The 14,672-nt window shown below is 33.6% G+C and overlaps 1 long non-coding RNA gene across 1 annotated transcript in view; it reads right to left on the reverse strand.

The window, feature by feature from the left end:
• The window catches only part of LOC111088136, a 20,500-nt gene extending 13,397 nt beyond the window's left edge, over positions 1-7,103 (reverse strand). Inside the window, exons 1-2 of the long non-coding RNA XR_002612737.1 lie at positions 7,091-7,103; positions 5,166-5,167 (exon numbers count right to left, since the gene is read on the reverse strand). This is a non-coding gene — a long non-coding RNA (uncharacterized LOC111088136). The remainder of the gene's footprint in view (positions 1-5,165; positions 5,168-7,090) is intronic.
• Positions 7,104-14,672: the final 7,569 nt, after the last annotated feature.

Raw genomic sequence — 14,672 nt, forward strand, 5'->3', positions numbered from 1 at the left:
AATGATGACATATGTACATTATTTCCATAACGCCATCATGTAACAATGATGACATATGTACATTATTTCCATAACGCCATTATGTAACAAAGATGACATACGTACATTGTTACAATAACACCATCATGTAACAAAGATCACATATGTACATTGTTCCAATAACACCATCATGTAACAAAGATCACATATGTACATTGTTCCAATAACACCATTATGTAACAAAGATCACATATGTCCATTGTTGTAATAACACCATTATGTAACAAAGATCACATATGTACATTGTTGTAATAACACCATCATGTAACAAAGATTACATATGTACATTGTTACAATAACACCATCATGTTACAATGATGACATATGTATATTGTTACAATAACACCTTCATGTAACAATGATGACATATGTACATTGTTGTAATAACACCATCATGTAACAAAGATGACATATGTACATTGTTACAATAAAGCCTTCATGTAACAAGGATGGCATATGTACATTGTTATAATAACACCATGTAACAAAAATTACATTTGTACATTGTTACAATAACGCCATGTAACAAAGATGGCATATGTAAATTGTTACAATAACGCCAAGAAGTAAGAATGAGGTTCGGATCGCATTTGGACAATCCACTTAACCCAAGGCAATTAATTTTGGAAAAGAGAAAACAACTTCTTGCTCTTTCTATGTGTACTTATTAAGAAAGACACTGTTGGTCGTAAGCATATAAAATTTTAAATCAGAAACCAAAACATGTGTTTTAACTTAATGTTCTTTCACCTTGTTTCGGTAAAAGTAGGTGTTACTGAAACACTGGCATAAAATGTAGAAAGAATGTACAGTAATAAATATACTGGTGAAAGAATGTACAGTAATGAGTGTACTGGTGAAAGAATGTACAGTAATGAGTGTACTGGTGAAAGAATGTACAGTAATGAGTGTACTGGTGAAAGACTGTACAGTAATGAATATACTGGTGAAAGACTACAGTAATAAATATACTGGTGAAAGAATGTACATTAATAAATATACTGGTGAAAGAATGTACATTAATAAATATACTGTTGAAAGACTGTACAGTAATAAATATACTGGTGAAAGAATGTACATTAATAAATATACTGTTGAAAGACTGTACAGTAATAAATATACTGGTGAAAGACTGTACAGTAATAAATATACTGGTGAAAGACTGTACAGTAATAAATATACTGGTGAAAGACTGTACAGTAATAAATATACTGGTGAAAGACTGTACAGTAATAAATATACTGGTGAAATAATGTACAGTAATAAATATACTGGTGAAAGAATGTACAGTAATAAATATACTGGTGAAAGACTGTACAGTAATGAGTATACTGGTGAAAGAATGTACAGTAATAAATATACTGGTGAAAGACTGTACAGTAATGAGTATACTGGTGAAAGACTGTACAGTAATGAGTATACTGGTGAAAGAATGTACAGTAATAAATATCTATAGAGAAATAATCAATGTCTTGATAAGCCTAAAAGAACAAACACCCAATATAAGTGCAAAGAACCTTCATAACAACAGCTAACATGAAGAGAAGGAAGACAGAAAAAATTACCTACAACAGTTATATATTCAGTGACCGTTGTAAGAGTACCAATCAAAATCATGGGCTGTTTACTGAATTTTTATTGGTTATTTTTTCTTGCGAAGGGTCAAAACTTGCTTGATGTACTTTTGTTTTAAACTTAAATCAATTCATTGATCGTGTTTCGCAGTGTTGTGTTATTAATAAATGTATTTTATTAAGCTCAAGGAAAAAAGAACGTTCGAAAAATTAATATAAGTCTATGAACAGTCAAAAAAGTGTTTCAACTAAAGCGTAAACCCATGGCTTATATTCGTTTTGATTTTTAAAAAAACTCATGTGCACGTTTTAAACGTTGTTTTGCTCATAGCTAATAACTTTGTACTTCAGCCGGTTCTTCCAGCCATGTTTGGAAATTTTCACAATTCGCCACTGGAGAACACTAAACTTTTAAAAAAGATAATACTTTCACCTTAATGTAATTGTTCTAGAGTCCATTGTTCCATCACTGGCGACACTTGAATTTTGATATGTTGCTTAGCAACGTGTATTTCAAAGTGTTCCACGAGTAAAGCAGTTTATGCGCTGCACAATGCGGGATAAACTGGAGAACGTTTCATTCTTGGGGCCAAACACTTGTGAAATAAAACTATAAAAAACATGGAGAATGTTCAGTTATTTATTATTATATTTTTAGTCTCGGTCTCTCAGTAAGATAATCTACATCTTTAAGTTACTTTAATTTTTAATTAAATCCTCAATTTTCATAAATTGTCGCGGACCATGTTAATCTTGACTTTTATGCCCAATCAGTACTTAATTAAAATATATTAATATGAAAATTTGTCGGATCCCAGCCACTAATATATATATATATATATGTACATATAATGATCAGCTGAGAACTGATCTCACAAACCCAGGTACGACATCCATATCATCGTCTCAGCTGGAATGATGAAAGATAATATCCCTCAAAACTGTAGTTCTCAGTTTCCATGGCACGAGTTCCACTGTGAGTTAATATATTTTAATTTTGCAACTAACCCGTCACTAGTTGGTGATAAATTTGCGTACGAAATTCAGCTCGAAAGACAAACAACCATAAAAAAAAATTCTTTCTTAATGGATCAATATGAATGTTTTCTTCAAATAAAAACTACACCAAGTCAAACCTGTATAATATAAAATTTATTTACGTATCTAACTCTTTAAAAGCACATTATAATCATAATGTATTATATTATTCTAGTTATTGTAAGGTTATATAAACTTCTTACTCTTCGAAGCCTAACAGTTTACTTAAAATGTTAGCCAATATAACAAACCACTTCTGATTTAGAATGGAGATAACTGTAATTAATAATGATTCGGAATACCAACTTGTTTACGCACAAGTTAGGTTCACATATTGCATAATGAATATTTTTTGTTGTATTTTTTTCTCAAGACTCGGTGTCAAGAACTGACCAAGAAAAAGGTTAAAAGGTAACTCACAAATTTTATAGAGGACCTTGGCAGTAATGAGTGAGATTAATAGCAATATCGACGGTATTTGTGACTTATATGTTACAAGCAAAAGTACCCGTCCCCAGTGACCAGAAAAGTTTAGGTTAATCTATCAATTTAAATCATTTCATGGACTTTAAAAAGGTTAATTGTGTTGCACTATTGGTTTCACTCTGATCATCCAAAGCTCTGAACTACTTATACGGCCCACTGCGAAAAGTAATTGTTGAGCATTTCAGTCATGCTAAGAGCCACTCAACAATAACATAATATATAAAGATATAAAAGATAATATAAAGATAAATGTGAATGATAGTGTGATTCATTCCTAAAAATTTAGTACAGAATATCCTGCTTGCGAAATAAAACTTGACATTAACATTATTAACATAACATAAAGTTTTGGAACAGCTTTGGACCTATTAGTCCATCTCGGCTGTTCCATCTTCTCAACTAAACTAAAACTATTAATAACTAAATTTAAAAAAGTCTTAAAGCCAGCCCTTATCATTCATATACTTATCAAACTTTATCTTAAACTCACTTAAATCTACTGCCTCCAAGACAAACCATTCCAAAGGCAGACCACCCTGTTAGAAAAAAAACAAACTATTTTAGTTGAAGATCACTCCTACCCTGCCAACATTTATATTTGAGTCCCTTAGACCTACTATTCTCACTGTTAAGTATGAAAAAAGATGATGCATCAATACTATTAATTCCCTTTACAATCTTAAACACCTCAATCAGATTCCCCCCTCCCCCAACTCTTCTTTTTTCAAGAGAAAACAATTTGAGAGATTTCAACCTCTCCTCGTATAACAACCCCCCCCCCCATCCTAGGCACCATTCTGGTAACCCTTCTCTGAACCCTTTCCAACAATTCAATGTCTTTCCTAAGGCAAGAAGTCCGAGACTGAACACAATATTCCAAATGTGGTCTAACCAGTGACGTACACGATGAAATTATAACCTCTTTAGACTTGAATTCAATATTTCTGTAGATATAACCTAAAATCATATTTGTTCTACCAATAGCAACAGCACACTGCTTGGATGGCTTTAGAGACTGATCAAATATTACACCAAGATCCCTTTATGTTAATGTTATTCCCATCCCAATTATATACCTGTTCTCCTGTCATTTCAAAAGTGAATATTGAACTTTGCCTGCGTGCGCAGCTTTTCAAACGGGAGACAGACGAACGCTCAGATTACGCTATGGGCTGTCTGTGTTGTGCCCATAACGGGTATTGAAACCCGGTTTTGAGTCTCGTAAGCACGCACATTTGATGCTGAGCCAGTGGGGGATGGGGCATATTTTAATCCACTCCAATCAATATTTCTAAGGTTAAAACGGTTTGTCCAATAAGTTTGAATATTCTCCTAAAGACATTTTATGTTACAGAATAATACTGAAAAAACGTAAGACTTGTCATCGGAAATTTGAGCAATACTGAACAGTTTAGGAACTTAAGTTTTATCATCGCAAAATTTAACAATGATGATCAGTTTGAAGTAAATATAACTCACAATCGGATAATAATACAATTTCGAACAATAACTACTTATCATAGTATGTTTTATAGCTTTCTGGACCTAACAACAAAAATATCTTAATTTTTCCTTGCGATTAATGATGAGACAAGTGTACATATGAATTACATAAAGTAAAAAAAAAAACATTTTATTACATTTAAAACCAACCACACATACTGTCAATTTATGTAGGCCTAAATCTGAAGTTCGTGCAAAATATAGCGAAAGTTTAAAGACAAAAAAAAAGAAAGTTTTTCTTTATGTAATGTGAATAAAATGTTTGTTTTTATATCCGAGAAATATTTTTCGAATACGTAATACATACACATATTGATCAAATTTGAATCTCAATGTGTCAGTCAAGTGTAAGATTTTTGTTATTACGCCTACACCCATAGATTATTTGAGCCATTTCTCGGGTTATAAAAAGTGATACATGATAAATTATCGTGTCGAGTTCGAGAGAAATGTGTTAGTTTGTACACTGGCAAGAGTCAGAATATAAAGAACAACATTCAATTTTTATGTTTCCTGATAAATTACCACTCGTTATAGCTTTTGACAGTTTCCACTAGGGTGCGTTTTCTCAAAAGTTAGGACTACATCTCTACGGAGATCCATTTTATTTTATTTTTTGTAGTTAAGCTTTTCCTTACAATTAATTTACCAAATTCTATTTAAGGATGAAGCTATAATTTCATAGAAATAATAATCCCTTAAAAAAAAAACACCCCATGAAATGTTTAGATAAGTTATATTTATTATAAGCGTAAAAATATCTGTAACGTCCATGGAATGCAATATCCTAGCAACACATCATCTCCCCTGTACGTGATATCTTAATGTGTTCAATGTGCTACAGTTGTTTCTAAGTAGAATCATATGCAGGAGATTTAACCCGTGTTTATGTGTAGTATGTTGAACCTTTATCTACAGTCAAACCAATGATAACATTTTAAGCCAACTCGACAACCTTTTTTTTCTTCTTTTTCTCCAAATCTCAAAGCAAATAAAACACAAAATGAATAACAGAAAGTTTTATTTTGTTGAAAAAATAAGAAATGGGATTTAACTGCATCTTTCTTGTTAGGTTCCCTTTATAACAAAGACATTAAAAGTTAGAAGAAATAGACGTAGGTTCGTTTCAAAATTAGACCTCAAGGTTCAGGCGTAGTCATTCGTAATATGTATCTGCTAATCAGAGGAAAGGTAGCTGGTTAATACTAACAGATGCTTACTTGGATGCTCTAATCCGATTACGACGTCCCCATGATTCAAAGCGTGTTCATTAACTCGAACCACGGACCTTCCAATACGCAGCTTAGCACGTAAACCGCTAGGCCACACCTGATACAACAATTCCATGAACTCGAATGTTGTTTCTAATAACATAGAAACACTTCTGCCAAACATTGTTCCTAATAACAGACAGATAGTTCTACCAAACATTGTTCCTAATAACAGACAGATAGTTCTACCAAACATTGTTCCTAATAACATGGAAACAGTTCTACCAAACATTGTTCCTAATAAATGAGGGATAGTTCTACCAAACATTGTTCCTAATAACAGACGGATAGTTCTACCAAACATTGTTCCTAATAACAGACGGATAGTTCTACCAAATACTGTTCCTAATAACAGACGGATAGTTCTTCCAAATACTGTTCCTAATAACAAACGGATAGTTCTTCCAAATACTGTTCCTAATAACAGAAGGATAGTAGTTCTACCAAACATTGTTCCTAATAACAGAAGGATAGTAGTTCTACCAAACATTGTTCCTAATAACAGACGGATAGTTCTGCCAAATATTGTTCCTAATAACAGACGGATAGTTCTGCCAAACATTGTTCCTAATAACAGACGGATAGTTCTGCCAAACACTGCTCGATTGGTAATAATACAAGATCGATTCTTTCGGAAACTGCTTGTAATAATAAAGAAACGGTTCTAACACACTAGCCATGTCACGTATCATTAATTCTACAAATACAGAGACAATTCTACGAAACACTGCTTGTAAAGAAATATCTAAATTACCAATATCAAATACAATTTTTACACCTAACGTCTGTATTTTTTTTAGTATGCAAGAGTTACACTGGTTGTCTGTAAACCTTGATTTAATTTACCAATGTAAATCAAAGTAAGTGCTTTTGTGTGTCCGATAAAAACTTTGATTTGTTTTTGATATTAGCGCATAAGGGCTGTCTATGCATGGCAGTCCCTAATTTTGAACTAACATACTAAAGAGTAGGCAACTAGTCAGTAGTACAAGCTACCAACTCTTAGGCTACTGTAATCGAATAGTTGGATTTGACCTTAACTCTTATAACGCATCCACGGCCCCAAGTGCTTCATGGAGCTCGATTTGATTTTGCATCAACGGGATGCGGACCATGGACCCTCAGATCCACAGCCTAGTACGTTATCCTCAAAATACATCTAGCTCTATAAAGAAAGACAGAATTTTATTCAGTTCATATTTAAAATATAGATAATTATATATTTCTTGGTAGAGTACAATGTCTCTCAAAAACCTGAATTTAAACCGTGGATCAGAGTGTTTGTTTCTTGAACTGTAAATCTGAGTGTGGAATGCCTGAACTGTGGGTCTGACTGTAGGGATGTAGTTGCGCTATAGGAATGATGGTCAAATTTCACTAAACCCCCCACCACCACCGTGGCTCAGCAGTAAGTCTGAAGGCTTATAACGCTAAAAACCGGGTTTCGAGACCCATTACGGGTACAGCATAGATATTCCTTGTGTAGCTTTGCGCTTAAGAACAAACAAATACTAATTACTTAGACAAGAGATGACATTAAGACAAAGTACTCAAGAGGTGCCATTAAGTCCCGTTGACTTGAAGTTTTCATCTAATCTAATGACGACTGTGCGCAGACAATCATTGTGTAGCTTTGCGCGAATATCTGATACAAACTCGACAAATTAAACCCAATCTCTTGAGGAATACCGCCAAATGGGACATTAACAAATTGACTGTTGAGATATTTTATTGGCGTTTTAGTAGTCTGGGTTGCTTATGGAAAATCCAAACTTTTGGATCTGTTGCCGTCTTGGGGGTGCATGCTGTAATTCCATTTAAAGTTTGGGAAACGAATCATACTTGTAAGATTAATATTTTTAACTTTATTGCAAATTTAGAAACACAAATAAGTAAATACGCCTGTGTCGATGGTCTTATTTTTTAGAAAATCCTATTTTAACAACCTTCGAAAATAAGAAAAGCAAACTCTGTCAAATGTGGTCTTAGAACTTCGAGAGGTAAGAAATTACAGTAAAATAATTTTTATTTTGTTGTTTTTCAAAATTGATCGGGCATACCGGAAGGATTTAGACATTTTTGCAATAATAGTAGAGTGAAGTTAGTTTTTCTCTCTCTCTCTCTAATTCTATTGACAAAATAAATACATAAATCACCGTGGGAAGTTTTCATAATATGTTTCAGGCTAAGTTATAAGAATATTCCGTTTTAAAGTTACACTCATGTTGATATTAGCAAAGCTTGTGATGTAAATATATTCACTTCGCATAAGCTACTTTACTTAGAACATCCGACAGATCTTCCTCCAGAGAAGACCAGAAGGGACCAAGTGTGATCATTACGGACACATCTATACAAGTATCATCTTGTATTTACAGTCCATGTTCTCGAAGGAGATTGGAAATCCACTTTAAAATTGAGCTTATCGAAAATATCTGTTGAGGAAAGACTTTTCATTGTAAAACAGGAGATCTTGAATATATCGAAGGAGCAATACGACATACTACGAGTGCTTGTGAAAGGCCGTGTTGGTCACTAACTTCTTAATATCAAAGTGAAAGATTGAAAGCCGAGATAACACGGTATAATAATTCAAAGTGGTTCTGGAGAGTAATACTGGAGATAGAAAGCTTAAACTAAAATAAGCAAACTGGAAATTTTCATAATACTTTGAAATAAGTTACCTAATTTTATGACTAATGTACTCAGAGATTGACGTTTTTATCTAATAAATATGGAATAAAATTCAATATAAATGGATTGAAAAAAAATCACTATTAACAATATTTCCTTGATACAGTCTATCAGTTGTTTTCGGTACATCATGAAAGATTGTTTGCTTGTTTTGAATTTCGGGCAAAGCTACACGAGGGATATCTGCGCTAGCCGTCCCTAATTTAGCAGTGTAAGACTAGAGGGAAGGCAGCTAGTCATCACCACCCACCGCCAACTCTTGGGCTACACTTTTACCAACGAATAGTGGGATTGACCGTCACATCATAATGCCCCCACGACTGAAAGGGCGAGCATGTTTGGTGTGACAGGGATTCGAACCCGCGACCCTCAGAATGCGAGTCGAGTGCCTTAACCACGTGGCCATGCCGGGCCATCATGAAAGAAGTGTTAATGGCTTCCACTTCCTAGTTAACAAGAAAAAAAACAATATTTGTCTCTTTTTCTGATAACTCGTTATCGATGATATTCCACGAACTAAACACTGCAATGGTTTTAAATAAAATTATTGAATACATTTTGTTTGGTTTATGAGTGTTAAATTTTATTGTAAATAACTTTAAATAGTAAAAGGGGTGCAGCTACAATACAATGTCTATTTTTTAACTTAATTGAATACTTGACTTTGTTGTTGTTTTCTCGAAATAAGATATATATTCTACCCCGAAATATTTCTTTTTTTTCCACACTTGTAGCAACAGACAATAATTTATTCTACCAAAAATAATTCTTTTTTTCCACACTTGTAGCAATAGACAGTATTTCGGGGGTAGAATAAATTATTTCTTTTTTCCACACTTGTAGCAATAGACAATAATTTATTCTCCCCCCAAATATTTCTTTTTTTCCACACTTGTAGCAATAGACAATAATTTGAAGTTGGACTATTTGTTTTAATTAGTACAAGTTCATGCAACATACAGAAATTATAGAAAACATAAATTATTAACAAAGTTCAAAGCCATAATATTACGTTAATGTACAGCTATTGAACAAAGCACAAGTGGCTGTGAGGATTGAGAAAACACAAAATAAATATTCGGATAGTAAAAGTGAAACGTGAAACAATGTAGAGATTTTCATATCTATTGTATGATTTATATTCCTATCTCCTTCTTTTCTGTATTCGTATACGAGTATTCAAATTCTTTCTTCTTATACGTTACAATAATATACTACAGAGAGACAGAATAATTGTTGAGAGAAAGAAAATGAAGATTAGTGAAGCAAAACTTTAAAATATTGGCTCTACAAATCTTTACTCCCCCTCCCCTCCTTCAAAAATAACGTTAATGGTGTTGGCGATATATAAAAATGTTTGCTCTCTGGTCACGTGATCAATTTCATTCGGGGGTGTGTGTGTATATATATACGAAAGTAGTTTCGAATATTATTTGTGAAGTGAAACACATGGTACAGTTTTATATTCATGAAAATTGTTAAAAGTGTCTTCTTAAATGACTATTCCAGACAAGCCTGATAACTTGAGGCTCCTGACTGGCGGGATTCTTTGCCAAAAAGCCGAGTTTCGTTTCATTGATCTAGTATGATGATTTAGCTACTGACATGACGTATAAATTCGGCTGTTATTATTGAGTAGTGGAGATTCTCTTACCTTGTTCTTTCTGTACAGCAGCTCCGAGTACACGAAGGTTTAATCAATATTGAAATAATTCAGAATATTTACTTTTAGTACATATTTTAATCTTCAAATGGCCATTTCCCTGAATAAATCGAAATACAAAATAAATCAACAGCCAGGGAGGGAGGAAGAGGTCATCATTGCATCTGATCATCCCAGGTCAAAATAGACCTAAATTCTAATACGGATTGATGATGAATGATTAAGTATCCAGCGGAAGTTGTTACAATTTACGTGTCTCAATAGTTTGGCCCATAAATAGGAGATAATTACATGAACTTTTGTTAATCTACATGAAAATAAAGGTCTAATGTTTGGATAAGTAACGAATAGACGCTGACTGTATAACATTATAGGACGTGAACACTTATTTTCATAGTAATTACTCCCCCTCATTTAGTAAATTCTGCATTTTCTTTGCATATTTTCAAATAACAAATTATGTGAATGATAATAAAAGGTTTTCGTGTGGTTTCATCATCTCAGACGTTTGTTAATACAGGTGCTGTACTAAGATAAAGTCAATCTTCATATGTTTTATATTAATGAAATGTAATATTTTGGGAGTGTGCCAGAGTAAATTCAACCTACATATCCGTTATGGGGCTGTGCCAAAGTAAATTCAGCCTTAATATGGGTCGTATCGATGAAGTTTTAAACAGTTATGGAGCTGTGCCAAAGTAAATTCAGCCTTAATATGGGTCGTATCGATGAAGTTTTAAACAGTTTTGGGGCTGTGCCAAAGTAAATTCAGCCTTAAAATGGATCGTATCGATGAAGTTTTAAACAGTTTTGGGGCTGTGCCAAAGTAAATTCAGCCTTAATATGAGTCGTATCGATGAAGTTTTAAACAGTTTTGAGGCTGTGCCAAAGTAAACTCTGCCTTAATATGGGTCGTATCGATGAAGTTTTAAACAGTTTTGAGGCTGTGCCAAAGTAAACTCTGCCTTAATATGGGTCGTATCGATGAAGTTTTAAACAGTTATGGAGCTGTGCCAAAGTAAACTCTGCCTTAATATGGGTCGTATCGATGAAGGTTTAAACAGTTACGGAGCTGTGCCAAAGTAAATTCAACCGTCGTATGAACCATGTTAATAAGGCTTTGAACATATCATGCAGTTTTAAATCAGCCCAACATTCTGAAAGATACAATAAATGGTGTGATTTATTTTTTTAGTCTCACTTTAAAAAGGAAATATTCTGACTAGGCATTACTTGAAGAAATATCATACAAGATTTAACTCTTAAAATGTGATATAAGCTACATAAAAAGAAAAGCAGAGCATTGTACAAGCAAATCTTCAGGACACATAAGGATAACTCAACACTCAGACCACCAATATGCTGTAAAATTGAAAGAAGTCGTTCGGATTGTGAAGATGTGCTCCTTCAAAATGATATTCCATAGAAAACTTGATGTTCTATAATTTATGGTTGGTGTCCCGTTGACGCAAAAAATTCCACATTTTAGGGCTGTGAGTGCGTTATAAGAGTAAAGGTCAAATCTAATATTTTCCACGGGTATTGAATTCTTTAATAAAGTTTAAATCCACACTAACAAACAACACTAAACCTAATTGGAAACAAAACAAACGTTCTACTAAAGAGGACATGTGGAATGTCAAAACTAGTTTCTACTTAAATTTGGTATTGTTTAGTTAGTGTAGATTTCAACTTTATTGTAAATTACACGATATCGTGTATTTATCTGCTTTTGTTATTAAATCTTCTCTTTCTAAACAAATGACTTATATTAAAGTCAGGATGTCAAAAAAAATATGACGATCCTACAATATGAGTAACTCTATTAGACGGCATAGTTGGACATTGATAATAATTGTATATTAATAAATATATGAAAGTAAACATTAATGGTAAAAAATAAAAGAAATGTTTAAATTCTAACCTATAGTTTACAGTGTATTTTTTCCATACTCATATCTCTTAAAACTACAGATTTTTATATTTTTAACCCTAATCCCGATGTTTTATCCAGACAGCAGCAAAAGTCGTAACCATAGAAACCTTGTAGTAAAAATAATAATTAGAATATATTCCTTTTATAGTCTCTATTATCAAAGAGCGGCAGGAAGACAGAGAAACAAATTAAGTTCAAGGCCTGTGAATACACGAAGGAGTATACAGTTAGTATTTGTTAGTAACATAAATGTGCATTGTGGGTTTTTTATAGTATGAGAAGGTCAATTAATTTCTTTAGTAAAATACGCTTATATTACTCCTTACGATGACCGCTGACTGGAAAGACACACCTTAAACTCGAGTTGATATAACACAACCTGTGTTGTGGAACATAAATCTGGTGTTATAATGGCTACAACACAATTTCAATTTAAAAACAACACAACCATTATGGGCTAACAAAATATAACACACATGTATTGGCTGAAGGTACAATCTTTGTATTGCATTTTCTACCCAGTCTGAATACACACGGATTAGTAAATAAAGGCATTTTATAACTTATATTAAAACTCAAACGATTCATAAGCACAGTATCTTTAAAATCACTTCAGATGCAAGCGATTCGTTTCAACCATGTGCTACTCCTGAAAGGTTCGAACCGGGACTCGTCATAAAAGTTTGACTTCACAACATAATGTGTTTAAATAAGCACAGTTTTTGTTAAATTACAACAAATCGTTTACGACGTAAAGATATTTTATATTGTTTAAATACTTTAACAGCATTTCATTTCTTACGATTCAGGACAAAATGTGCTAAATAAACAAGTCAGTTACTCACTAAGGTTCATGTATGGTCGTCTCTAGTTCCAAACTACTAACCAAGTGGAAGTTAGTTAGAAACCAGCACCCACCGCCGCAAGCTCTTTTAACCGTATAGCAGTATTTACTCTTAATTAAGAAGTTGATTACGCTATATTAAAATGGTTTTGGAGCCTCTTCTCTTTGTTACGGTCCATGTGCCCATGTTTGATCATGCTTTAACAACCGTGCATTCTGATAACAGTCCTTCAGATCTATTTATGGGTGGTCCCGGTGTCTCAAGTTGATCCTTTTCCCCTTTGTTTTCCAGTGCCCTTAAATATAACGGATATTCCCCTTCTGGAAATTCTATGACTTCGATCTGAGCACATCTTTATGATCTGATTGTATAAATAATTTGCTTGCGTCGGAAGTGGCTGTTAAATACCCTTCACAAAAAACGATAATTTTTTGCGGCATCACACTACCTCCGAAATGCCAAAAAATGTGAAAATGTAGCTCTTATCACATGCATGTCCGTTCTATCAAGACTTTATTTCGGGTATGGTTGTCAGGTGACTTTCTGATTTGCATATTCAAATCGATAATACCAATTAGCTCAAAGTCGAAAATGCGAAGCGTATTCAATGATATCACGTCTCGAACCCTGGACCCATCGATTCGCATCCCGAGACGTTCCAACGCGACAATGTTCGGACAAATATTCAACTTGATTGACAATGTTTACTTTCTGAACACTTACTTTGGCTCAACCTTACTAGCAAGGTTCTTCGTGGTATCATAATACCTTCAAAGGAACACTTACCTTTTCTCAACCTTACTAACAAGGTTCTTCGTGGTATCATAATACCTTCAGAGGAACACTTACCTTTTCTCAACCTTACTAGCAAGGTTCTTCGTGGTATCATAATACCTTCAGAGGAACACTTACCTTGGCTCAACCTTACTAACAAGGTTCTTCGTGGTATCATAATACCTTCAGAGGAACACTTACCTTTTCTCAACCTTACTAGCAAGGTTCTTCGTGGTATCATAATACCTTCAGAGGAACACTTACCTTGGCTCAACCTTACTAGCAAGGTTCTTCTAGATATCATAATACCTTCAGAGGAACACTTACCTTTTCTTAACCTTACTAACAAGGTTCTTCGTGATTTTGTAGTACTTACCTTCTTTGATTCGGCTTGTTACACTAAAGTTCAGAACAGTGGTTTAACATGTATGGTCTTATATTTGGTTGCTATTTTAATATGAAGCTGAATAAGTGGAAATAAATTTAAATATTTCACACATACGATTTTGGTACATGGTAACATTCTCTCAAACCGATCTCAAACTTACCCGAATTGGCAGAATATAAATAAAAATACACGAAATCTTATTTTAAAACGTGTTTCAAACTCTTTAACTAATTTTAATTTCGTATTCTTGCCTTTGAGAAAACGCACTAGATGACAAAGTACAAAATATTCAAGCATTTTATAACATCTACTTGGATTGAAAGAATTTTCGCCTTTTCTTACAAGTGGCTTCTAATGATGTACGGCTGTGACGTGATTGTTTGTACGGCTCTGACGTGGTTGTTCATTATTAGTATTTTTTTGAAAGGAACCATGATGTAGAGAAACTCCGTAGAGCAAGT

The sequence above is a fragment of the Limulus polyphemus genome, unplaced genomic scaffold, assembly GCF_000517525.1.
Source record: "Limulus polyphemus unplaced genomic scaffold, Limulus_polyphemus-2.1.2 Scaffold3201, whole genome shotgun sequence".
Lineage (NCBI taxonomy): Eukaryota > Metazoa > Arthropoda > Merostomata > Xiphosura > Limulidae > Limulus > Limulus polyphemus.